This window comes from Oreochromis aureus, linkage group 23 (genome assembly GCF_013358895.1).
Source record: "Oreochromis aureus strain Israel breed Guangdong linkage group 23, ZZ_aureus, whole genome shotgun sequence".
In the NCBI taxonomy this organism is placed as follows: Eukaryota; Metazoa; Chordata; class Actinopteri; order Cichliformes; family Cichlidae; genus Oreochromis; species Oreochromis aureus.
The window spans coordinates 46,389,777-46,415,102 of record NC_052963.1 but is presented as its reverse complement, the minus strand read 5'-3'; the positions used below and the strand labels follow the sequence as shown (position 1 = coordinate 46,415,102).

Here is a 25,326-nt window from a genome sequence, read left to right as displayed (position 1 = left end):
CACCAATTACCCTGAGAGGTGATATAAGCTGGAGGAGAGCAGTGTGGAGGTGGGAGAGGCTTCTGGTGGATTTTCCTCTGTGGTGGATAGTGTGTGTTTCCAGCCTAGGTGTGGGAAAGGCCTGCTGTGTGCGTGTGACTAGCCCTACTGTGCGTAGCTTACCGTGAGTAGCTCAACTGGGTAGTGTTTTTGCTTGGGTGTCGGCAGCCTCCATTACTTTGTTTGGCCTGCCTAGTTTTTGCTAATAGCAGCGTTGCTGTCTTTTTCTGTTGAAGCCTTATAGTTGTTTTCTTCGGTGAAGTGGTCACCATTCTCTTTGGGTTGACCTGTTTTGAGTTATAATTAAAGCAGCGGTGCTGTCTCTTTCTGTTGTTACCTTTTAAATGATTATTGAGTCAATTGATTATAATAAAGACTTATTTTGTGTTAAAAACCATCTGCCTGGCGTTCTTTTCATTTCACCCGGATCCACCTGTTACTGTCCCCCACCCTCTTCGCCTAGCTTTCATGTGGGGACGTAACAAAGTGGGGGCTCGTCCGGGATCGGAATGAAAGGAGTTGAGTTATTGTGACGATTGTGAACAGGTGTTTGTGTGTTGTGTGAGGGTCATTTGACTAGCTGCTGCTCTCCCTGGCTAGAACAGGGGCGTGTCTAGCTGAGCGTTTGCTCTTCCTTCGGACACTCATTTTTTGTTTTGCCTTTGTTATTTTCGGAGCAAACCCGGGTGGGGATTAATTCTCTGTTGGGGGTAGGCTTTTCGGTGCCTTCGGCACTTGATGATTTGCCTTTAAAGTGGCCTCGAGCCTGGTACGCTCCAGAAGCTAGGTGAGGCTAGATTCTGAGTAGGCAGGACTGGGGAGAGGGTTGGTAGTATTTTAGTTAATGGTTGACTTGACATAACACATTTTGTTTTGCCTGTTCTTTTGTTTGCGTGCGTAGTAAAGGTGTTGTGTGGCCCTTGGGTGGTTAACTTGTGTGTTTTGCGGGCCGTCTTGAGTTTCATGGCCACTTTTGACATTGCTGGGTTTACGGCAAAGCCGTCGCTCGCTGTGCTGGATGTTTGTAGGAAGAGGGATCTGCAGGAGGTGGCAACACATTACGGGATCAGTGTCTCCACTGGTCTACGCAAAGCGGAGCTGAAGGCCGCTCTGGTGTCCGGGTTGTTGGAGAAGGGGGTGGTTGTAATGCAACCCCCGAGCACACCCGGTCCGGCTGGACCAAGTGCAGCGCCTCATGTTCCAAGCCAGGTCGTAGAACCATCAGTGTCTACACCTGTGGGCCAGGGGCTGCCCGAGGGAGGGCCAATAACGCTGCCCCGTTTTGATCCGCTTTCCACCCAGTCATCGGAGGGTTCTAAGCAGGATGCTAGGCTCAAAGTCCGTCTGGCTCGTCTCCAGCTGGAAAAGGAGCAGCTCGAGAGAGAGTTCCAGCTGAAAAGGGAAATAGAGCTTAGGCGTTTGGACGCGGAACTGGCTAGGGCTAGGGAGGTCGAGCTAAAGAAGGTGGAGGTGGAGGCGGAGACTAAGGTCAAGATGCGACAGCTGGAACTCCAGCAGGCCTCCTCCCCTCCTGTGGCGGCCTCTCTGTCACAGACAGAGGTGCAGTTTGATGTAGGCAGGAATAGTCGTCTGGTCCCTGTGTTTCGTGACACTGAGGTGGAGGTTTACTTTGAATCATTTGAGCGGATAGCAACAGCCTTGCGTTGGCCGCGGGATGCGTGGGCCATCCTGCTGCAGTGCAAGCTGGTGGGCAAGGCACAGGAGGTTTGTTCCTCGTTGTCCACTGAGTGCAGTTTGGATTACGACAAACTAAAAAGTGCTATCCTGTTAGCCTCATTTAACTAGTCCCCGAGGCTTATAGGCAGCGATTTCGGGGGTTGAAAAAGGTGCAGGGTCAATCCTTCCTGGATTTCGCGAGGGAAAAAAGTGTCCTGTTTGACCGGTGGTGTATGGCCTGTAAAGCTGCAGATCTAGTTTCGGTACGGGAGTTAATTCTCATTGAGGAATTTAAAAACTGCATCTCTGAGCGGATGGCAGTATATCTGAACGAACAGAAAGTCTCCACGTTGCAGCAGGCCGTGACACTGGCTGACGAGTTCGCACTCGTCCATAAAGCCAGTGTCATTAAGCAAGAGCGACGCGACACACTAGAGAAGGCTAGCGGTGCTAGTGGTGAGCATGGCACAAGGGGGGAGGTGCCTGTGCCACGTCCCAGGTCAGACTGGAAATGTTTTTACTGTTTTAAATCTGGCCATTTAATAGCGGACTGCGAGGCCTACAGGCGAAAGCAGCCAGCCTCAACACCACATAAGTCAAAAGGATGGGGCTGATTAAACCGCTTCTCCAGTTAACAGACCCCTTAGCACTGAGACTCCTGATGAATGCTTTAAACCCTTCATTTTCAAAGGAGCGGTGTCGCTCTCTGGTGAGCCTAAAGATGAGCGGACTGTGACCATTTTACGTGACACGGGTGGCTCACAGTCCCTCATACTGGCCAGTGCACTTGCCTTTGATGAAAAGACTGCCAGTGGCACTGATGTTATTGTCAGAGGCGTTGGAATGACTTATGTGCCCGCCCCCCTCCATCGAATTTGGGTGTAGAGTGACCTAGTAAGTGGTGTTTTTCCTGTGGCTGTGTGTCCTTGCTTCCCGATTGATGGCGTGGATTTCATAATGGGCAATGACATTGCAGGCGGGAAGGTTTATCCTACCCCAGAGGTCACAAAGACCCCTGGCCGAAGTCCTTTGTCAGATGCTTTAAGCCAGCAGCACCCGGATGTATTTCCTGTAGGTGTTCTTACCCGGTCACACGCCCGTCGGCAGGAAGAAGTGGTTGACTTGTCAGAGTCAGTGGTCGGCTCTATTTTGGAAAAGGATGTGATGCCCTCCGAGGAGGAGGTGGGTCCTGATGCCAAGGAACTGGCTCAAGAAGTAGCTGAGCCTGCTCCTGAACCTGCAGCCCTCCTCTCCTCACGCTGGAGGCCCTTATGATCGCTCAGAAAAAGGACCCGTCGTTAGCCAAATGTTTTGCCGCCGTAGATGAGAGTGATGGTCCGACAGGAGACAGGAAGCAGACATTTGTTGTTTGTGATGGATTGTTAATGCGCAGGTGGACCTCAAAGCCAGGGGAGGACTGGAGTGTAGTCCAACAGATAGTGGTCCTGGCTAGTTTGCGTCAGCATGTGCTACAATTAGCCCATGACCATTCATGGTCAGGACATTTGGGGATAACTAAAACATATGACCGTATTCTGCAGCACTTCTTCTGGCCGGCAATGAAAACAGATGTTGCAAAGTATTGTAATACTTGTCACACGTGTCACCTGGTGGGCAAACCAAACCAAACTGTGCCCCCCGCCCCACTATGTCCAATACCTGCTGTTGGTGAGCCATTTGAGCACGTTTTGGTTGATTGTGTCGGTCCGTTGCCAAGAACACGGGCAGGTAATCAGTTTTTATTGACCATAATGTGCTTGTCCACGCGGTTCCCCGAAGCAATTCCTCTGCGGAGGATCACCACTGCAAACATTACTAAGGCGCTAATCAAGTTTTTTACCACCTTTGGTCTCCCAAAAACAGTGCAAACGGACCAGGGAACTAATTTCTTATCCCGAGCATTTAAACAGACTTTAGCTTCCCTTGGCATTTCTCATTCCGTGTCTAGTGCTTACCACCCAGAGTCGCAGGGTGCACTTGAGCGTTGGCACCAGACGCTTAAGGCGATGCTGAAAAAGTACTGCCACAACACGGGCAGAAGTTGGGATGAGGGTGTCCCCTTTGTGCTGTTTGCGATACGCGATGCCAAGCAGGAGTCCTTAGGGTTCAGCCCGGCTACCCTTGTGTTTGGCCACGATGTGCGGGGCCCACTAAAGGTGTTGAAAGAGAAGTTCCTTAGTGGGGGTGTTCCAAAAACTAACGTGGTAGATTTTGTGAAGACGTGTAGGGATCGATGGCAACAAGCTACCTCATTAGCAAAAGAGGCCCTGTGTGCATCCCAGGCAAGCATGAAGAAATGGTATGACAGAAAAGCTGTAAAAAGACATTTTCAGGCTGGAGACAAAGTCCTAGTGTTGCTACCGGTGCCTGGTTCTGCTCTTTCGGCCCGTTTTGCAGGACCGTATGTTGTAGTGAGGAAGGTGTCCGAGACAGATTATGTCCTCAGTACCCCAGAACGCAGGAGGAAAACCCCCCTGTGTCACATTAACATGTTGAAACCCTACCATGATAGGGAAACCCATGAGACCGTTGCCAGCGCAGCAACCCCCAGTGCTGTCTCTGCTGCCATGCTGAGCGTAGAGGCAAGTGCCGACGATGGTCTGCATATGCTTTCTGAGGGACAACAGTGTGGGCGGTTGGCAAATTCAGCTTACTTAGCCGAGGTAACGGCCCACTTGTCTCATCTGTCCCCTTCACAGTGCAAAGATGTGCTTAGCCTACTGCACTCCTACCCTTCTCTCTTTGGTGATGTGCCCTCACGTACTAGTGTTTGTGAACATGACATCAATGTTGGTGACGCAACCCCAATCAAACAGCATGCGTACCGCTGCCCCATGGGAAAGCGTGAGGTGATGAAGAAGGAAGTCAGTTATTTAGTAGAGAACGGTTTGGCACAACCGAGCCACAGCCCTTGAGCTCCCGTGTTTGCTTGCGCCTAAGTCTGATGGCACCCCACGCTTCTGCACCGACTACACCGGAAGGTAAATGCAGTGACCGTCTCTGATTCTTTTCCACTTCCTCGTATGGAGGATTGCATTGACAATATCGGTCCTGCCAAATACATCTCCAAACTAGACCTTCTTAAAGGGTATTGGCAGGTGCCTCTGACCCCCAGAGCCTCTGACATTTCTGCATTTGTCACACCCGACCATTTCATGCAGTACACCGTGATGGCGTTTGGCATGAAAAATGCTCCGGCCACCTTTCAGCGTTTAATGCAGCTGGTGTTGGGGGATGTGCCTCGGTGTAATGTGTACTTGGATGACGTAGTGATATACACGGACACGTGGGAAGAGCATGTGGCCATCCTACAAGCAGTGTTTCAGCGATTGGCCGATGCCTCGTTAACTCTAAATCTCGCTAAGTGCGAGTTTGCCAAAGCGACAGTCACGTATCTGGGAAAGCAGGTGGGTTTCGGGCGGGTTCGCCCGGTGGAGGCAAAAGTCGAGGCTATCCTCAGCTACCCGGCCCCAGCCACTAGGCGGGAGTTAAAGCGGTTCCTGGGCATGACTGGATACTATCGCTGTTTTTGCAAGAACTTTGCGGTAGTTGTGGCCCCTTTGACAAAGCTATGTAGCCCCAAAATCCCTTTTGGTTGGTCAGGAGAGTGCCAGCATGCATTAGAGTCTGCAAAATCCCTCCTTTGCAGCGCCCCAGTTCTGGCCGCCCCCAACTTCTCTCAGCCTTTCAAACTGGAAGTTGACGCCAGTGCCACCGGAGCTGGTGCGGTGCTGTTGCAGGACGACACAGAGGGTGTGTGTCACCCAGTCTGCTACTACTCTGCAAAGTTCAAGCGCCATCAGCTAAACTATTCCACCATAGAGAAAGAAGCTCTAGCGCTGCTGATGGCATTGCAGCACTTCACTGTGTATGTGGGCTCTAGCTCCTTTCCAGTATCTGTGTATACAGATCACAATCCCCTTACGTTTCTCCAACGTATGTACAACCACAACCAGCGGCTAATGCGCTGGGCTTTGCTGGTGCAAGATTATGACCTGGTTATCCAACACAAGAAAGGGAGTGAAAACCTGGTGGCTGATGCACTCTCACGCAGTGCATAGTGATGAGTTTATTCTGTGTTTTGTATAGTGTGAACATAAGGTGGGGGGAATGTTACATCCTGTGAGGCTGTGGGAGTGTGTGGGTGTGGTGTTGTCTTCTCCCTCTTCTCCTCCTTCTTTCTTGCCCCTCCCCTTGTCTCTCTCCGCCCCTTCCTTCTCCGTTAGGACACACCTGCTGCTCATCTGCCCTCGTTACCACCAATTACCCTGAGAGGTGATATAAGCTGGAGGAGAGCAGTGTGGAGGTGGGAGAGGCTTCTGGTGGATTTTCCTCTGTGGTGGATAGTGTGTGTTTCCAGCCTAGGTGTGGGAAAGGCCTGCTGTGTGCGTGTGACTAGCCCTACTGTGCGTAGCTTACCGTGAGTAGCTCAACTGGGTAGTGTTTTTGCTTGGGTGTCGGCAGCCTCCATTACTTTGTTTGGCCTGCCTAGTTTTTGCTAATAGCAGCGTTGCTGTCTTTTTCTGTTGAAGCCTTATAGTTGTTTTCTTCGGTGAAGTGGTCACCATTCTCTTTGGGTTGACCTGTTTTGAGTTATAATTAAAGCAGCAGTGCTGTCTCTTTCTGTTGTTACCTTTTAAATGATTATTGAGTCAATTGATTATAATAAAGACTTATTTTGTGTTAAAAACCATCTGCCTGGCGTTCTTTTCATTTCACCCGGATCCACCTGTTACTGTCCCCCACCCTCTTCGCCTAGCTTTCATGTGGGGACGTAACAGCAACTTATTGCTTCTTTACCTCTTTTCTGCAGAAATTCTGCTGATTCACCTCTTTTCTGCAAAATTTTCAGCCTTTTCACTTCTTCTCAGCACAATTCTCAGCAGCTTCTGCTCATTTAGCAAAATTGTCCCTTTCTCCATCTCTTGTTGTGCGAGAAAGAGTTTGGTTCAGTGAGATGAGCAGCTGCCTTAAGACCAGAAGGGCCAGGTTCAAATCCCGGTCATGGCAAAAACTGTTTTCAGTTTTCTCTTTTGTTCTACCTCTTTTCTGCAGAAATTCTGCTGATTTATCTCTTTTCTGCAAAATTTTCAGCCTTTTCGCCTCTTCTCAGCACAAAAAATGAGCAGCTTCTGCTCATTTTAGCAGAATTGTCAGTCTCTCCTCCTCTATTTTGAGAGAATGACTTTAGCTCAGTGAGATGAGTAGCTGCCTTGAGTCCAGGAGGGCCAGGTTCGAATCCTGCTCAGCGCAAAACTTTTTTTTCACCACCATACAACTTTTTGCAACTTTTCATCTTTTTCAGCTTTTCAGCAGACAGCTTCAGCGTTAAGACATCCACACAGCATTTTCGCAGGAAATGCAAACTTTTTCTAGTTCTTTATTATTATTCTTAGGACTTCCGTACGTTTTTTGCCGTGGAACTACTTCCTCAGTTTTCAGCCGATTTTCTCCGTTCAAACTCTAAACTGTTCTGCTCTTTCTGCTAATGTGCGCTTTATCTTTTGGTGTTTATTACTATTATACTTTTTAAAATATTACACTTTTTTCCTTTAATTTGTCCCATTGAAATGAATGGAAATCTTCAGAAATTGTGCTAAAACTTGCTTGTTTTTGAAACTTAACTACTTCCTCATACTTTCACCTAGAAACTCCATTCAAACTTTAAAATGTTCTCAGATTATTGGGCTATTCCTGTGTGATTCAGCTTTTTCAGACCTTCTACCGTTTTAATCTTATCTCTCTTTAAGTTTTCAGTTGCAGCTTTGTGATTTTTCAGAAAATACATGCGTTGCTATGGTTGCTATGCAATTAAGTCAGAGTGAGTGCTGGTCCGTTCTGAATTTTCTCTTCATGTCTAAACGACTTCTTGCTACTCGCTCAATTTCCACTCAACCCCCACAAATTATACATCAACACGTAGGTATTTTTGCTGGCTTTTGGAAAATGTCACTATCTGTATTGTGAGATTCACCGTTTTTTCGCAATTTGCCTCAGAGTGACACAAGGTCTGACAACTCCCCGTTCAAAGTCTATGGGGAGGTTTTGAAATTCAGAGCTGAAATTCTGTAACGGCAGGCATTTTCAAATCGCCATATCTCTTTAACAAAGCAAAGTTAGGACATGAGGCTTGTGCCAATATGTCTTCAGACACTGCTGACACTCACAGTGGAAGCAGTTTTTACAATTATCTGACCGTTGAACAATGAATTACGTTTGTTTGAGGGGTGGAAATCTGTCCTCCTCTCAGTTTTCAAATGCCGAAAATGAACCCGTTTCTTCTCTCGTCATATCTCCTATAAATAAAATATATATTTATATATTTTATTTAAATATATAAAATATATATTTATATATTTTATTTATAGAAATGAAGCCCAAGAATCATGATTTTACCGTCCCGTGGTCTCAGCCTCAAATATTTATCATCAATCAGACAAAGCTCTTGTAGAAACAAACAAATGAACAAAATGTGTTCTCCTTCATTTCTGTTAAACAAAGCTGTGTGCCACATTTCCAGCAGTTAGTATCATGGTTGCTAGGCAACCTTGGCAGCGTGACGGAGGCAAGACTGTCACCTCAATCGGGCTACAGCCTAGCTGTGTCCCAAAACCTAGGCCGCATCCTTCAGGTTGAAAATGACATATTATCAGTATTTATGTTATTTTAAAAGTTATTCAGCAGAGACTGTTTGGGATATAATGTGTCACATATAGCCCTTCTGGATGATATCCTACAAGTTTGAACCAGAAATATTGTTTCTGTCACAAGTTATAGGCCACAATCATTTTTGGTAGCCCTAAAATGGCATGTTCTTAGCCGTTATTCTGAACAAACAAGAACATGGTGATACTGGCACAATATGATTAAACTCCCCATTTTCATTTACTACACAAGGGAATAAAAGCCTGGTATATAATCATGTAAGGGAAAAGTATTCCGAGCATGTGAAAATATGTACTCAAAGTGGTTAGAAAATTAATTTTTTAAAAAAGAAAGAAAAAGTGTGTGTCTTGCATTTGTTATTCCAGAAAGAAGTTTTGTGAGTCAAAAAAGTGTCTAAAATTACTGCAGTGAGACAGTTCTTCAAACTAAGATGCAACCTAAAACACTTGTTTCAAATAGAAAAGTCAATATATATTAGTCACCACACAGGGTTTAACCTGAATGATTTCTCATTCCCAACTTATGTTGGCTTCATTCAAATACTCGTTGTGGCAATTTGGGGACGAGATTCATATTAATCAGACTCTCAGACCAGCAGAGTTTAAAATTTACGCTTTTATTTATTTTTTTTATTTTTTTTTAAGAGCGGCAGTCCCGGCAGGAGCACTGCATCTTCGCCATGGCCGTCAGGAATTTCATGAATTTAGAGAAAGTCTCTAGAGCGACGACCATGGCGTGTTCATGGGAGCTTCCTATAAAAGTGAGCAAACAGAAGAGAAGAGAAAAAATGCATGAGTGGAAGTAAACATCAATGGCTTTCAAATAAAACCCTATAAATACCAACCCCTTCCTCTTTCAAAGGAGTCTCCAAACTTACTGCGAGACATTCCCATTACATTTGGCCCACATTCCCTGTCAAAAGCACCTCCAATCCCACAGTCCATCTCTGACAATGCACGAGATGAAACAACCAGACATGCAGCTAAATGTGAAACTGTTCCACGCTTGTTCTGGAGTGCTGAGTAGGTTTCCAAAACGTCCTTACCATTCATTCTGCCCATCCTTAAAGACGTTGACACAGAGGGCACAATGTACAGATAAACTTCTCCTTACAAAATAAATCCCATTGAATAGTGTTTCTCTTTGAATACTCTGTGATGGAGCACAAAACTGCTGCTACAGTTTCACATTGTTGTTCAAAAGTAGGAACAGTCATGTTTCGTGATTTTGGAAGGAATCACATTCTGTCTGGAAAGACCAAATGTAGGTCGACTGAAAGTTTTACTACATGCCGCCTCCTCTCATCAGGCCTCCCATGTTGCCCAAGCCCATAACTACAGGGAAAGCATGACAATGAGCCTCTCATTCCACTGCCGTCTTTCAGTCAACGGATTAAAAATGCATCAGTTACTTTGTTCAGTTTCACGACTGTGCAGTTAGGTACCTCCAGGACAAGAAAAGACATTAAACTCTCCAAACCTTCAATGTACGCTTTTATTCTAGAACATACTCACGGGGAAGAGCAGCTGCTCCTGGTGGTCGCTCACCAGCGTGAGACTCTTCATTCTGTGAAAATAAAAGTAATTCTAAGCATACTCATGTCATACAGCTCTAATGTACAGTAAAGACTAAGCAGTGTGACCTGCATTGTTCTGTTGAACAGCAGCTGTCCATTGAACATTGCTTTGAAATCATTAAGGAAAACAGACATCTTGAACCAAGTCACTATAATAGCACGTTTCACAGTTTCTCCCCTCTGCAGCCTGTTACTTTCAGGGGTTGGCCACTGAGTGACATCACTATACACAATCTCATGCGGTTCAACGCATCATCACTGTCAGTTGGCAGTAGAGCATTGGTCACATCCCTGTGCTTCCAACAATAGGCAGATAATCCCCAGTGACAGAGGATTCCCAAAGTTTTCCAGCAGTTCTATGGAATGAGTTTTATTTATCAACCATCTAGCAGCCTTGTTACAACCTCTTGCAGACCGCGTTTTTGTATCTGAACAATGGCCAGCATAGTAAATAAGGAAACCAAAGCTAGTGTGTCTCAGCTTGTTCCTATGCTTCCTTTGCTTTACTAAACTATGGTCAACTATGACAAAACCCCACAACACAAAAACCCATAAGCATGAATCTGAACAGATAAGAGAGAAACCTGGAGAAACCTGAAGACAGACTGAATAGTAGGGCTAACACACACAGAAGGTAGGAAAGTGGAAACACCTGGGGAGACACAGCTGACACCTATCAGGATGACACCACAGGGGACGTAAAAAAAACAACACATTGAAAGCCTAGTTTCAATGTTCAAAATAAAACAGAAAACATGGAGCTGTAGACATGACACAACCTTGACAACATGAACACAACACAGACATGAAATGACACATAACCACGGAGACATGGATGAAACCAAAACCAGAATAAAACCAATCAAAAGCAACGCATCAGGAGGTGGATACCACACGAGTCCATAACCAAACATTTCTCACCCTCTGCCAGCTGCAAACAAATGCAACCTCCTCAGAGTGCACCCAAATGCTGTGACTCATTTACTCAAACCCTTAACAAAAAGAAAGGCAGTAGGCCCTGTTCAGAGAAACTAAATAATTAAAAAAAACAAAAAAACAAAGTTGCAGATAAAACAAAAAAACTGGCTTCTTTTTTCCACAATAACCGTGTTTTATCACGTCAAAAACATGAGAATGAGTCAATCCCTAAGCCTGATACCTGACCTTTCTCTTTCCTCTGGGCTTTGAGGGCCTGCCATTTAACATCATACAGGATGTTACTTACAGAAAGGCGAGCTCTTTTTGTGACGCGGCGACCACCACGTGTCTTCTGCTTTCTCTTCTTCCTGCGGGCAAAGTTTAGAAAACTTTCTAAGCATACTTTGACAAGCTTTTAGAAGACTTGGAAAACTTTATTGCACTGCCATGTCAATTACATCTTCCATTTTTACGATTATATATCATGTCATTTTTGAGTATGAAGATCAGAAAGCCCCTGGTTTTATGTTATTAATAAATTGATTCAAACAAACAGTAATTGTCACTGAACTCAATTTGATTTACAGGCATTTGTAACACGTATGAACATAACGCTAACTTTGAAAAAAGGAAAGTTTGAAGCCTAATCTTGAAAGTAGAGATAGTGTCTGTCTCCCGAATCCAAACTGGAAGCTGGTTCCACAGAAGAGTGGCCTGAAAACTGAAGGCTCTGCCTCCCATTCTACTTTTAAATACTATAGGAATAACAAGTAGGCCTGCAGTGTGAGAGCGAAGTGCTCTAATAGGCTGATATGGCACTACAAGGTCATTAAGATAAGATGGGGCCTGATTATTTAAGACCTTGTATGTGAGGAGCAGGATTTTGAATTCAATTCTGGATTTAACAGGAAGCCAATGAAGGGAAGCCAAAACAGGAGAAATATGCTCTCTCTTTCTTGTCCCTGTCAGGACTTTTGGATCAGCTGAAGGCTTTTCAGCGAGTTTTTTTGGGCATCCTGATAATAATGAATTACAGTAGTCCAGCCTGGAAGTAATAAATGCATGAACTAGTTTTTCAGCGTCACTAAGTGACAGGATATTTCGAACTTTGGAGACGTTGCGCAAATGGAAGAAAGCAGTCTTACATATTTGTTTAATATGTGCATTGAAGGACATGTCCTGGTCAAAAATGACTCCAAGGTTCCTCACAGCATTACTGGAGGCCAAGGTAATGCCATCCAGACTAAGAATCTGGTCAGATACCATATTTCTAAGATTTTCAGGGCCAAGTACAATAACCTCAGTTTGATCTGAATTAAGAAGCAGAAAGTTAGCGGACATCCAGGTCTTTCCTGCAGTTTAACTAATTGGTGTGTGTTACCTGGCTTCATGGACAGATAGAGCTGGGTGTCATCGGCATAGCAGTGAAAATTTATGCTATGTCTTCAAATGATGATGCCTAGGGGAAGCATGTATAATGTAAACAGAATTGGTCCTAGCACTGAACCCTGTGGAACACCATAATTGACCTCAGTGTGTGAAGAGGACTCTCCATTTACATGTACAAATTGGAGTCTATTAGATAGCTATGATACAAACCACTGCAGCGCAGTACCTGTAATACCTACAGCATGTTCTAATCGCTCTAATAGGATAGTGCAGCGTTCGATACTGTCGACCATAATGAGGTCTAGCAGGACAAGCACAGAGATGAGTCCACTGTCAGAGGCCATAAGAAGATCATTTGTAACCTCGATCGTGGCTCAAGAGTTTGCAGTTTGTCTTGTAATGGGAAGGTTGCCGGTTCGAGCCCCGGCTCGGACAGTCTCGGTCGTTGTGTCCCTCACCCGTTGGTCAGAGGGCCCGGTGGCGCCAGTGTCCGGAAGCCTCGCCTCTGTCAGTGCGCTCCAGGGCGGCTGTGGCTACAATGTAGCTTGCCATCACCAGTGTGTGAATCGGTGGATGACTGAACGTGTAAAGCGCTATACAAATACAGGCCATTTACCTTCACTAAAGGTGCTTCTGTGCTGTGATGAGCACTGAAACTCTTCACTCTGCAGATGAGCAGTTAGCTGTTTGACAACTACTCTTTCAAGGATGTTTGATATGAAAGGATAGCAGGAGGAGAGAAGCTGCAGAGAGGTGTGTAAGACTGCAGCTCTGCTTCCTGGTTCCAACTCTGGATAGCCATATTTTTTTGGGGGGGGGTTAATAAATTTGTCGGTATTTCTAGAAATGACAGCTGCTCGTTTATTTTATTCTATTCTATTACCCTAGAATATGGTTTTAGTTCTTAGCTGTTGTTATATGGCTTCGTGTGTTCCATGTTGTGCTTTCTTTGTGCCTTTCTGTCCTGTGTTTCAGGCCTCTATGCTCTGTCTCCCCAGTCTCTTTTAAGCTTTCATGTCTAGAGTTCAGATGGTGTGTTTCCTGTTTTACTTTGAAGTTCCGTGTCTCTTGTCAGTGTGTCTATTTTTACTTCCCCTGTCTCGTTAAGTCTGATTTCTCCCAGCTGTGTGTCCCTCATGTCCCTCATTTCCCTCGTTATCCCTCAGTGTATTTAAGCCTTGTGTTTTGCTCTGTTGGTGTTGTGATTGTACTCTTAAAAACGAATAAATAAATAACAAAAAAAAAAAAAATAAAAAAATAAAAAAATGTCAGATGCAGCAGAGGAGGTAGAGGCACCTGACGGAGAGCAGGTGGGGACCACTCCTGAGGCGTCCCGGCAGGAGCCTCCCCATGGGAGCCGATCCATGGAGGAGCAGCACCAGCAGGGGTAAATCCATTCATTAAGGTTCTGTGATGAATGGACGGTGTGCGTTTGGGGCCCGTCTATTTACTAAATGCAACCCTGTGTTATACATTACTGTGTTTCTGTTAGGGATAAGAAGTACATTTAGTATTGCTTTGTTGCAACAGAAAGTGGACACATTTCACTTTCTGTTTGGTCACTTTGTATCTTTTTCTTTCTTTCTTGTCATTACTTTAAACAGTTTAATGAAGCACGGGCCCACTGTATCCAGGAAGAGGCCTAGTTAAGTGGCTGCATTGCAGATAGCAGACTGCTATTGATAAATGCCCCAGGGGCTTTCTGATCTTCATACTCAAAAATGACATGATATATAATCGTAAAAATGGCGTAATTGACATGGCAGTGCAATAAAGTTTTCCAAGTCTTCTAAAAGCTTGTCAAAGTATGCTTAGAAAGTTTTCTAAACTTTGCCTGCAGGAAGAAGAGAAAGCAGAAGACACGTGGTGGTCGCCGCGTCAACAAGAGAGCTCGCCTTTCTGTAAGTAACATCCTGTATGATGTTAAATGGCAGGCCCTCAAAGCCCAGAGGAAAGAGAAAGGTCAGGTATCAGGCTTAGGGATTGACTCATTCTCATGTTTTTGACGTGATAAAACACGGTTATTGTGGAAAAAAAGCCAGTTTTTTTTTTTATCTGCACCTTTGTTTTTGTTTTTTAAATTATTTAGTTTCTCTGAACAGGGCCTACTGCCTTTCTTTTTGTTAAGGGTTTGAGTAAATGAGTCACAGCACTCTGAGGAGGTTGCATTTGCTTGCAGCTGGCAGAGGGTGAGAAATGTTTGGTTATGGACTCGTGTGGTATCCACCTCCTGATGCGTTGCTTTTGATTGGTTTTATTCTGGTTTTGGTTTCATCCATGTCTCCGTGGTTATGTGTTATTTCATGTCTGTGTTGTGTTCATGTTGTCAAGGTTGTGTCATGTCTACAGCTCCATGTTTTCTGTTTTATTTTGAACATTGAAACTAGGCTTTCAATGTGTTGTTTTTTTTTTACGTCCCCTGTGGTGTCATCCTGATAGGTGTCAGCTGTGTCTCCCCAGGTGTTTCCACTTTCCTACCTTCTGTGTGTGTTAGCCCTACTATTCAGTCTGTCTTCAGGTTTCTCCAGGTTTCTCTCTCATCTGTTCGATTCATGCTTATGGGTTTTTGTGTTGTGGGGTTTTGTCATAGTTGACCATAGTTTAGTAAAGCAAAGGAAGCATAGGAACAAGCTGAGACACACTAGCTTTGGTTTCCTTATTTACTATGCTGGCCATTGTTCAGATACAGAAACGCGGTCTGCAAGAGGTTGTAACAAGGCTGCTAGATGGTTGATAAATAAAACTCATTCCATAGAACTGCTGGAAAACTTTGGGAATCCTCTGTCACTGGGGATTATCTGCCTATTGTTGGAAGCACAGGGATGTGACCAATGCTCTACTGCCAACTGACAGTGATGAACGTTGAACCGCATGAGATTGTGTATAGTGATGTCACTCAGTGGCCAACCCCTGAAAGTAACAGGCTGCAGAGGGGAGAAACTGTGAAACGTGCTATTATAGTGACTTGGTTCAAGATGTCTGTTTTCCTTAATGATTTCAAAGCAATGTTCAATGGACAGCTGCTGTTCAACAGAACAATGCAGGTCACACTGCTTAGTCTTTACTGTACATTAGAGCTGTATGACATGAGTATGCTTAGAATTACTTTTATTTTCACAGAATGAAGAGTCTCACGCTGGTGAGCGACCACCAGGAGCAGCTGCTCTTCCCCGTGAGTATGTTCTAGAATAAAAGCGTACATTGAAGGTTTGGAGAGTTTAATGTCTTTTCTTGTCCTGGAGGTACCTAACTGCACAGTCGTGAAACTGAACAAAGTAACTGATGCATTTTAATCCGTTGACTGAAAGACGGCAGTGGAATGAGAGGCTCATTGTCATGCTTTCCCTGTAGTTATGGGCTTGGGCAACATGGGAGGCCTGATGAGAGGAGGCGGCATGTAGTAAAACTTTCAGTCGACCTACATTTGGTCTTTCCAGACAGAATGTGATTCCTTCCAAAATCACGAAACATGACTGTTCCTACTTTTGAACAACAATGTGAAACTGTAGCAGCAGTTTTGTGCTCCATCAGAGTATTCAAAGAGAAACACTATTCAATGGGATTTATTTTGTAAGGAGAAGTTTATCTGTACATTGTGCCCTCTGTGTCAACGTCTTTAAGGATGGGCAGAATGAATGGTAAGGACGTTTTGGAAACCTACTCAGCACTCCAGAACAAGCGTGGAACAGTTTCACATTTAGCTGCATGTCTGGTTGTTTCATCTCGTGCATTGTCAGAGATGGACTGTGGGATTGGAGGTGCTTTTGACAGGGAATGTGGGCCAAATGTAATGGGAATGTCTCGCAGTAAGTTTGGAGACTCCTTTGAAAGAGGAAGGGGTTGGTATTTATAGGGTTTTATTTGAAAGCCATTGATGTTTACTTCAACTCATGCATTTTGTTTCTTCTCTTCTGTTTGCTCACTTTTATAGGAAGCTCCCATGAACACGCCATGGTCGTCGCTCTAGAGACTTTCTCTAAATTCATGAAATTCCTGACGGCCATGGCGAAGATGCAGTGCTCCTGCCGGGACTGCCGCTCTTAAAAAAAAAAAAAAAAAAATAAATAAAAGCGTAAATTTTAAACTCTGCTGGTCTGAGAGTCTGATTAATATGAATCTCGTCCCCAAATTGCCACAACGAGTATTTGAATGAAGCCAACATAAGTTGGGAATGAGAAATCATTCAGGTTAAACCCTGTGTGGTGACTAATATATATTGACTTTTCTATTTGAAACAAGTGTTTTAGGTTGCATCTTAGTTTGAAGAACTGTCTCACTGCAGTAATTTTAGACACTTTTTTGACTCACAAAACTTCTTTCTGGAATAACAAATGCAAGACACACACTTTTTCTTTCTTTTTAAAATTAATTTTCTAACCACTTTGAATACATATTTTCACATGCTCGGAATACTTTTCCCTTACATGATTATATACCAGGCTTTTATTCCCTTGTGTAGTAAATGAAAATGGGGAGTTTAATCATATTGTGCCAGTATCACCATGTTCTTGTTTGTTCAGAATAACGGCTAAGAACATGCCGTTTTAGGGCTACCAAAAATGATTGTGGCCTATAACTTGTGACAGAAACAATATTTCTGGTTCAAACTTGTAGGATATCATCCAGAAGGGCTATATGTGACACATTATATCCCAAACAGTCTCTGCTGAATAACTTTTAAAATAACATAAATACTGATAATATGTCATTTTCAACCTGAAGGATGCGGCCTAGGTTTTGGGACACAGCTAGGCTGTAGCCCGATTGAGGTGACAGTCTTGCCTCCGTCACGCTGCCAAGGTTGCCTAGCAACCATGATACTAACTGCTGGAAATGTGGCACACAGCTTTGTTTAACAGAAATGAAGGGGAACACATTTTGTTCATTTGTTTGTTTCTACAAGAGCTTTGTGTGATTGATGATAAATATTTGAGGCTGAGACCACGGGACGGTAAAATCATGATTCTTGGGCTTCATTTCTGTACTGAACAGTCATTTTAAGTTTAGCTAGTAAATGACCATTAGCTCATGCTGTGTGTAAAGCAAAATGTACGAGCTGTGATAACTGTCCCTGATGAAATGAAGAGACTGTGTTGTGGAAGTTTTCCATTAAATAAAGCCTGCAGACGAGCGGTGAGCGGTAGCTAACATTCTTTAATCAAAACACACAGAACAGAAAACCAAGCTTGTGGAGAGCCTGCATGACCGCGGGGCAGGGTCAGCAGAGTCTCCCTGAGCCTAGCATGGCTCTCAGTTAAATACCTTCGCCAGGAACAAAAGGCAGTACAGCTGTTTCACACCTTAAGGTTCACACTCCCTTGCTACCTCCCAGAGTCCTCGAAGAGACAAAAGACTCTTCCCGTGGAGTGGTCTGCTTCCCCCCCAACTTCCTTCTTCCAGTATGGGTGTCAGACATGTTAAAATCCAGTGGCACCAAGGCATTACAATAACTTGATTAGTATATAAGTAAAAGAAATTCCTTTACAATCCCACCCTTTGATTCTTAAATCAAGAATCACATTAATACCAGAATTTCTTTCCCGACATTCTGTAATCACATCAACATTATTGTACACTTAAAGGAGTTTCACACTGTGTATCCTCATTTCACTGTTCTCTCACCACCCTTTGTTCATCTTTAATCATTCCCACAATCTAAGCTCTCGCATGCAAATGGCTACAACAATGATAGAGAGGAAAGGCATTCTCCAGAGTGTCAAAGTACTTTGCATGGCAAAGTGAAACAGCATTAGGTGGTCATTCTCAGTCCCAGTCATGGCTCCTGGTGTCTGTGCCATTTACAGAGTCATAATTCAAACGCTGATCTCCCTCTGTGCTGTCAACTTTGGAGCTTGGCACGCTCTCTTCATCCCTCGATTTCTGTTCCAACGCGGCTGTAGATTTAAGGCAGAGCACGTCGTACACCTTAGTTGTCTTCCTCAACGTCAACGGCAAAACTCTTTCATTTTATCTTAAGATTTTGCTGTTCAAAATCTCCTCGTGACAATCCTTTGGAAGCCCAGTGGTGCAGCCCACTGTCGTTTGTCAGTTGTCCTGCAGATGGTCCCTGCTTCTCACTGGTCCTTTTGAAGCCTTCTATATCTCTCATGTCACGGTCTCTGCAATTTAAAAATGAAAATTTCCCCGGAAAACCCTCTTTTGCCAAATGTTAGTTTAGAACAATTAGACATGCACAATAAAGTTGTGCATTGTCACTTAAAAATTCCCAGGGCTTCTCCCCTGGAGTAGTTTCACTCCAGGCCCTGTCATAAGGAAAAAAAAAAACATTAGCCAGTGGTGTGTCCTGCTGTAAATCATGTGATTAGATCCCACGATTAACCCTTTGCTGTGGAAAATGTGATGTAGATGTTAGCGCAGCGCATCTGTATGCACACTTTCTCACAGTGACCTCTGCACTGTAAACAATACAAGGTCATGAATAACACACCGCTGGTAAATTCACAAAGACACAGAAAATGGGAATTAAAAGGTTAAGTTAAGCTCATGCAACCTGTTGCTGTCATCTTTCTGCTCCTGTAAAAAGAAACATACATACATACATCCACCCTTTGGTCTGGTCAAGGTGGAGGTGCAATCTTGCATACTGGTGTCAAGTCAGTCAAGCTTTTGTCAGTCCAGTCAGTCCCCATTTTTTATTTGCTGACAGTAGAACCTCTCGTGATGCAATAAGTTTCTACTGCCAGCAATGACGTCATTTCAAAAAAAAGAAAAAAATAATTTAGACTGGATTACCTCGCTGAATCCTTTTTGGCAGGGACTTGTTTTCTGATTGTCCCAAATAAGTGGCTTTCTCCCGAGCCCATTTTAATTTTTTGGAGAAACTCACTTGCGATTGTTCAACATGTTGTGTAGCGCTTTCGATCCCGATATTGCAGGCCTGCTTGAAAAGGAGAAAACTGCCAAACAAAAATCTCAGTGCACTGTTAAAAATCAAAACAATATGAAGGCCTCCTTTTAGGAGTTGTCTAAGCATACTCTCTTAGAATGATAGATCAAAACACAACTAACTGGTAGGTTAAAAGTGGTACCAAAAGAAAATGCTAAATCCCCAAAACTTTCATCCACCAGCCACACCTCACACAACAACAATATTCTATTAGATAATGAGTTTTTTTGTTTTCCCCCATGTACCCAGATGTGTGTTATGATAAGACCTCCCCCACACATCAGAAACAAGAAACTCAATAATCTATTAGTCTCCACTCATCTGACCCCCCTGCATCATTCTGTTCACCCCTGCAATGATTCAATCATCCTTCCCCAAAATAATACTAGTTCACTAGTCTATGTATCACTTCTTAACCCACTAAGTGAACCGGACAAGATGATGGTAACAGCAATGCATGCTTAAAATGCTATTTGGTCTTCATGAGCTTCATTGCATGTGTGTTTGTGTTAGTAGGATTAATGCATTTTTCTGTTTGTGTAATTTTGTGTACCTCTCCTCTTTGCGGTGCTCCAGACACTTTTCAATTCTCCACGCAAGGCAGTCGTTTTTTCTTCCCAGTTTCCTAAACCCAAATTTCAGTTCCCACACTAAAACAGCCATGTTCTCCCCTGCTCCTTCCACTGTGGTCTCATCCCCTTGCAGCAGTCCAGTGAGAGTCAGTTGTCTTTCACCTTTGTCCTGTGTTTTCCACTGTCTCATCTTGCCATTTTGCTCCAAAAGTGGCAAATGTCCAACTCAGTCAAGTCTTTTCAATGGTCCATTCACACACAGTGAAGTTGCAGCTCATTGGAAATGCACATCCATCCATCCAGTCATGATGACGCCATTTTTCTCCTTGCTGTCGCTGTCTTGCACAGCTGCTGCTGCTGCAACTTTTCTTCACTGCTCAGGACACTGCTGTGAGCTCTTGATATCCATCTCGTTGTTCTGGAACTGCATTTCTTGTCTTCAGGGAGAGATTCTTTGAGCTTGTGTTCTCAGGGTGACAAACACATGGAAGTTAAGCTGTAAAACAATTCAGCCAAAACTTGGCTTGAGTGTTTCTAATGATGTTAACCTATAATTTTCTTCCCACTGCTGCACGTGGAAAATTGATCCGGGTCTGTTCTTCACCTGCAAGTCACTCTTCTCATTGCTTAAAACAACACATCTCCCCTCTCTGGTTCTGAAGTCCCCTTTCTTAAAAACCCAGATAGATTTTAGTTGTTCTATGTTGAAAAACACCAAACCCTCTTCCTATTTTATTGCTTATTTTCATCAACAAGTCTGCGAAATTTTGTGTGTCCACCCTAGAGGAGCTGGTGGCCTGCAGTACCACCCTCTCCCGCTAGTTGGAAACAGCTTTTACACACATTTCTACACTCCTCTCTCTTTTTTTTTTGTTTTGTTCCCCATTTTCAACATTTTGAACCCCATTTTTCTGTTTTTTTTTTTTTACACACACAACAACTTTTCCCACACAACCATTCTCTTTCATCTCACAACATACTTTTACCCACAGTTCTTAACATACAGTCACACATTGAGTTTTGTCCCTGCCCGCCCGGTGGAGCGCTTGCCGCAGTCGCCTCTCGAGCCGCTAATCCGGCTCCGCTGACCGGCCCTGGATTCTAGATTCTTTATTACTGCACGAGGCGTCCCCCGTGAGGTTCTTTGCCTTCTACGGACCAAGGAACGAACACCGCCACCCCCAGTCTCCTTTGAAGAAGTTTAGGATCTTTTAGAAGACGCTAGGGATGTCACTCCGTGATTCTACACGAAGACTCTCCGTGATTCTACACGAAGACTCCCTCGGAGCTCTTGCCCTGGAAGGTCGTAACACACCTTCTTGGGCTCCCCGAAGGCTGCAACACGCTCACCTCCTCGGCCAGACACAAAACTCTCGTGACTTGTTACAAGTTAGCTATCACTCACCCATCTGCAGGAGTCCCCTCAAAGTCGATGGTTTCGGTGGTTGCTGAAACACGCGGCTCCGTGACTCCTCCATGTCCTTTGCTTCAACAGCCGGTAGGACAAAGGTACCTTTTCCCTGAGGGGTGATCAGCCCGTCCACAGAACCGTTGTTCAGCGACCACACGGACCACCCTGCTCACAGCGCCATTCTGTTGTGGAAGTTTTCCATTAAATAAAGCCTGCAGATGAGCGGTGAGCGGTAGCTAACATTCTTTAATCAAAACACACAGAACAGAAAACCAAGCTTGTGGAGACACTGCTGACCCTGCCCCGTATCATTAAATCAATATAGTCATGTTTTCCAATTTATTAACTGTTTCAGTAAAAGCACCCTCATCCCCAGTGTTGTTAGGGATTGAGGCACACATGCCTCAAACATCACACACTCCTGAGCTAAATTTTACAGAGTAATCGATCTTGCCTCTATCTATGCAGTGTATTGTACTTTTCACTGTTGTAGACCCATTTAAACAGTTCACAACATCTCAAAGGCATTTACAATTACCCTTACTATCCCCATATCAGTGATGCCTATTGGGAAACCGAAACAACCACATTTAACTCTGGAAGAACAACCTCAATCCCCAGGTGCTTCCAGCATGTTTGAGGCCTATCAAAATCCCACAATGAAATGTCATGAATCAAAAATCCTACCTTCAGGGTGTCAAACAATGTGTCTAAGTTGCGCACACATGTCAAAAGAAACCACAATTGTTCTTATTCTTATGTTTACTCAGACAATGAGGACCTAATGCACTTACGCACCAGCAACTGACGTGCTAGAAAAACAGTCTCGCTGCCCTGAGAAAATGTACACAAAGTACAAATAATTATTATTCAAGTAGCTGCAAAGTTTGCTTTTACTGAGGCTCAGGACTCTGAAAAGAGTATGTGATGTTCGGAGAGTCGTGTAAATGCATATCATTTGTAAAATGATTAGAAACGTCACACCAATGACCACCTTAACTCAAAAACACACCGAACTTCTTCATGCAAAACTGCTTGGCTGTTTAGGCAAGGCAAGGCAAGTTTATTTATATAGCAGAATTCTATGGAGTTAAATCAGGACCATAATGTTTGTGTAATTAAAAGAAAAATTTGAAATCGAAAATATGTAAACCGAAACCGAAGACTTTCTGCTTCTTAATTCAGATAAAACTGAGGTTATTGTACTCGGCCCTGAAAATCTTAGAAATATGGTATCTAAGCAGATTCTTACTCTGGATGGCATTACCTTGGCCTCCAGTAACACTGTGAGAAACCTTGGAGTCATTTTTGACCAGGACATGTCCTTCAATGCACATATTAAACAAATATGTAAGACTGCTTTCTTCCATTTGCGCAACATCTCTAAAATTAGAAATATCCTGTCTCAGAGTGATGCTGAAAAACTAGTTCATGCATTTATTACTTCCAGGCTGGACTACTGTAATTCACTATTATCAGGAAGTCCTAAAACTCGCTGAGAAGCCTTCAGCTAATCCAAAATGCTGCAGCAAGAGTACTGACAGGGACTAGAAAGAGAGAGCATATTTCTCCTGTTTTGGCTTCCTTCATTGGCTTCCTGTTAAATCCAGAATTGATTTCAAAATCCTGCTCCTCACATACAAGGTCTTAAATAATCAGGCCCCATCTTATCTTAATGACCTTGTAGTACCATATCACCCTATTAGAGCACTTCGCTCTTGCACTGCAGGCCTACTTGTTGTTCCTAGAGTATTTAAAAGTAGAATGGGAGGCAGAGCCTTCAGTTTTCAGGCCCCTCTTCTGTGGAACCAACTTCCAGTTTGGATTCGGAGACAGACACTATCTCTACTTTCAAGATTAGGCTTAAAACTTTCCTTTTGCTAAAGCATATAGTTAGGGCTGGACCAGGTGACCCTGAATCCTCCCTTAGTTATGCTGCAATAGACGTGGCTGCCGGGGATTCCCATGATGCATTGAGTTTTTCCTTCCAGTCACCTTTCTCACTCACTATGTGCTAATAGACCTCTCTGCATCGAATCATATCTGTTATTAATCTCTGTCTCTCTTCCACAGCATGTCTTTCATCCTGTTTTCCTTCTTTCACCCCAACCGGTCGCAGCAGATGGCCGCCCCTCCCTGAGCCTGGTTCTGCCGGAGGTTTCTTCCTGTTAAAGGGAGTTTTTCCTTCCCACTGTCGCCAAAGTGCTTGCTCATAGGGGTCATATGATTGTTGGGTTTTTCTCTGTATTTATTATTGTGCTATCTACTGTACAATATAAAGCGCCTTGAGGCGACTTTTGTTGTGATTTGGCGCTATATAAATAAAATTGAATTGAATTGAATTGAATTGAAAGCAAAAGTCACATTTTTAGAGTGAACTTTGAAAAAGAAAGAGTTGGATTTAAAATAAAATCAAACGTTTTGAATATTTGTATTAACTGAATCTTTTTTTCATTATTATTATTTTTAAAAAATCTATTCAGTCTCAGATTACATTTTTTCAGATTCAGATCTTTTAAATTAATGTACAAAAAAAATTTCTTCAGGTTCGGATTTTTCTCTCAGCTTCAAATTTTTTTTTTCACTTTCAGATCTCTATTTTTCAGTTTCAGACTTTTGGCCCTGTTTTGGCGTGGTGGGCGTGGCTACACAGAGAGGGGCGGGGAATCATGAGTGACAGCAGACCGCTGCAGGCTCAAGATGGTCCATTTTTCATGTTGCCTTCAGGAAACCTGGGAATGAACATAATTTATCAAACACCTCCTGCACTGTATTATTTGATAATGTTTAGAAAACATGTCATGCATAACTGCTAAAACTCAGTTACTAAAGCTCTTTCAAGCAGTAATGTGTACAAATTACGCCGTAACTGATCAATTATGAGACGTTTTCCCAGGCACTACGTGAGAAGTGGTCATTTCCCATGCTCTCAAAGTAGCGCGCATTGTATCGGGTGGGGGCTGCTGTTAACTTGTCCCTCAGTGAACGATGGCGTCGTCTTCCAACAACACTGCTGGCGCGAACAATCAGGCGAGTGTTCAAGTTTGGAACAATTACACTGCAGTCTGTGAATACTACGAATTTAAGAAGTGGCTATTGTTACGGTTAATTTTTTTTCTGTTTTTTTAATTTATAACGTTTTTTGCTGAAATGCTAGCTCAACAGAAACGCCTCGCTATCATTTTCGGCTGAAACTTACGTCCTAGTTGATCTGTAAGCTTGGAGAACAACAAAGTTAGTGAAGTAATGTAAAAAAAGATAAAATTAGTGCACATGACAGGTGTGTGATTCATCTGGAAGTTATGTGCGGATTAGTGTACAATGAGAGCAATTTAGTATGTTTTTAGAGGCCCATGAGCAGTGTTGGTGCCCAGTCTGGATTTGTTACATCCATTTCATATGCTGGTTTGCCTGCAATAATGCTAAATCATAAGCTACTCAGTCGACATGATGACATGACGTGGTTCTGCAGCATCACACATTAGCATGTTTTATCTCATTATCTATGACCTCAGCACATTGAAAATAACACTAAAAGCATTTTAATAGTGATATGAATTAATTTAGAACTCACCGAAAGACGATGCGGAGACCAACAACCAACAAAAGCTGGGGATTGCACAGAACTCGATCCGCTCGTCTCACCGCTGCAATGCAAGCCTGACGTCTTTGTTTAGTAATATCGGATACATGGGATCCCTCACATTGCCTCCAGGTTGAAAAACGATGAAAAGAGAGCCCATTATCCAGCTTCTTGCCTTCACGATCGTGTGATCAAACGTTGCAACTGATAACACAACACGTACGAACCATAGCTGAAGCTGTATCCTGTGTCTAGCCTACTGTCATGGCGGAAAGGGGCGTGGCCCACCTCCAGTGACATCACGCTCCAAAGCCCTATAAAGTCTTTGTTTTGACTTTTGTAAGACAGTTCAATACTGATTGGGTTGTTGAACTCACACATGTGTAATTCATTAAAATGCCGTCTAATTGCACCAGGCTGGATCTGTGCTTATTTTTAGATTCCCCCTCAATATTTTTGAACCTTGACATTTGGGGGCTCGTTCCGGTGAGAGAGGGGAATGTTGGTATAGACGGAGAGATCCGGGGTCCACGGTGATTAGATGGGCAGATACGAGTCAGTGGTCTGAAGTGAGAGACAAGCCAGCTT

The 25,326-nt window shown here is 43.7% G+C and overlaps 1 long non-coding RNA gene across 1 annotated transcript; it reads right to left on the bottom strand.

Moving 5' to 3' along the window:
* Positions 1-9,014: 9,014 nt before the first annotated feature.
* On the bottom strand, positions 9,015-11,201 carry LOC120436006. Its single transcript, XR_005610044.1, has 3 exons — positions 11,184-11,201; positions 9,897-9,948; positions 9,015-9,134 (listed from the first exon to the last, which is right to left on the bottom strand). It is a non-coding gene; the product is annotated as an uncharacterized LOC120436006 (long non-coding RNA).
* Between the last annotated feature and the right edge of the window lie 14,125 nt (positions 11,202-25,326).